Raw genomic sequence first — 2,782 nt, 5'->3', positions numbered from 1 at the left:
AAAAAAAATTTGAAAAATTAAAAAAAAATTTTGGGTGGTGAGAGTAAATAAAAAAATAAACAATAAAAAAATTATTTTTAATTATAATTATAAAGTACTCTTAAAGCCATTCAACTTTTATTCGAAACATTTTTTTCTATCTCTCGTAATTTTGACGACATTCGCATTAAAATAAAAAAAAAAACGATTTTTTTCTAAGGGATGTTTCACCCCCTTAACATGTGACTCAGCACGTATAAAAAAATTGTAGTATCTTATTTTTGTCTGTAGTTTAACATATCCAAAACTCATTGAAATCGGAGGAGGACACTTCTGTGTGTTTCCTTGTTAGTCTTCATCAGACATTAAGCAAAATAATCAATTAATCTAACCAATAAGTAAAACTAACAAAAAAACACATTATTAATAAAGTCAGACGACATGTTTAAATAGTTACAGTAAAGTTCTAATATTTCTGACTAATGATAGATATGGTTTAACGGACAGCTATGTAAGTAATTCTTGATTGCACGTAGTTATATTTCTAATTTATTTGTCTTAAACATTGTTGACTTTTTGCTATTTGTTCATTAGACAGAACTATAAATGATACTATAGATATAATCTTTAATATCAGTCTATTGGAAATTAAACCATGTTTGGAGGCCAGATATTCTTTGTCATGAGAGACTATCACAATTGATTAAAGATGTTGGAGATTGTTAATGACTTGTAAGCATATGAATGCAATAACAATATAGATGTGATATATGACTTCCGCAGAAACGTTCGTGACCGTTTTAATTATTTAAACATGTCGTCTGATTTTATTAATAATGTGCGTTTTTTTGTTAATTTTACTTATTGGTTAGATTAATTGATTATTTTGCTTAATGTCGCTGATGAAGACTAAGTATAAAGTCGAAACTTGTTCAAATATTATTGAATACATGATTTTAACATGACTATTGCATGATTTAATTTAATTTATTGTCCATCCTTTTATGCTCGGTTCTGGTCTATTATTCATTATTGTATTTTGTTATTACAATTACGAGTCTATAATCATAATTAATTTTAAAAATGATGTGAAAGTGGGCATGCTTTATAGGACATACTAAATCTATTAAATTTTTTGATAACAAATTCTTTAACCAATTCAAAGTTAATTTTATTTAAATAAATATTGATATCAATAATTTCTTTATTACAATTGATTAAAAAAGTAGTTCTTGCGAATTAAATTTAGAGAGTTAAATAGAAAACTAATTTCTTCAATTAATTTTCAATAAAAATTATTTCAATGTTAGAGTTATTTTAAGTTTTAATTTGATTATAAAGATATATTAATGAAAAAGATTGGAAACTCGCGATAAATGAAACGCTGTTGCAACATATTTGCTAACGTAAAATTAACATAAATTAACGAATTTATCATTACATAACTTATGAATAATTTTAGAATACATCTTTATACTAAGTTAAATACTCTTGGTATAGATTATTATTATTTTGCGTTGCAAAATAATATTTGATTTATCCCGTTTAGTAACCGCGATTCCCGGAAGCCGCTCCCGATCATTTAGAAAAGAAACGACGCTTATTTCCGTTTCTTGATTGCGTAGATAAGTAGATCGTAATAATTTTCTTGTGGCATCAAGGTTATCCTTACATTGAGTGTTGAGTAATCGGCAATAACTATCGTTATAACTATTTAACTTTATAAAAGCTAGTATACAACTTTGAAAGCAAAAGAACGTTAATGACAAATATTGTTACATATGTGTATTTACCAAACCCTATATTTTAACAAACTTTAACAAGACTTTAACTAATTGTAAGATTTGTTCATAAAACGATAATATAATCAATCATTTTATATCTTCGCATAATTACTAGTTTATAATTCTATATCATTGTCGTTTGAACGGGATTATCTTTGTTGAGTTATTTGATATTTCACGGGGAAAATTTCCAATTTTTATCTCAATTATTATTCTCCTATAATATTTCTAAGTTAAATTAGTTGTCGCGTTTTATTTGCAGGCAAAATACAAATGTAGTGCAATCGTAATTTATTTTATCTTGGCTTATTAATTTTATATGAAAATATAATAATGTAATAAATAAAATATAACGAGGACTTTATTATAATTAGTCAATTATACACTTAAAATTTATTAATCTCTACTTAGCTTTTACAAAAATCCCAATTTTTCTTTTATGTATAGGGTGACCCAAAAAGGTCGGGATTCCAAAATGTCTCGGAAAATATAAGTTTTGCAAAAAAATGTTTCAAACAAAAGTTGTAGGGCTTAAAAAAAATCTATTCACTGGTCTTATCGGTTTAACCTTGGGCGACATCACCAAGGTCAAGTAAAGATCACAATTTTTTTAAATGGAAAATTCTATTATATATAATAATAATAAGTATAAGACAGGCCTGTTCAACACTTTGCTCGCGAGTTAAGATGGTTCTTTAGTAAACTGCCGAAAATTTGGAGAATCCACAAGCCCGTCCAAAATCACAAATATTTATATAATTTGGATAAAATATTAAAACTACGTGTACATCTACACAGTAAAAAACATTTTGTATTTATGTTAGAAATGGTCCACTTACTTGTTAAAATTTTGTGTTGACATTTTTAATACATATATCCGAGTGTTAATTTAACATAATGTAATTATGTTATTTAAATATTTTGTGTTAAATTAATATTCAACATTTCTTAGTGTCAAAATAACACAATTTATAAGTAAATAAAACATAAAATAACATAAAAATAATGTGTTTTAAAAC

This window comes from Wasmannia auropunctata, unplaced genomic scaffold (genome assembly GCF_000956235.1).
Source record: "Wasmannia auropunctata unplaced genomic scaffold, wasmannia.A_1.0 LD335992.1, whole genome shotgun sequence".
NCBI lineage: Eukaryota > Metazoa > Arthropoda > Insecta > Hymenoptera > Formicidae > Wasmannia > Wasmannia auropunctata.
Note: the sequence above shows the minus strand (reverse complement) of the source record.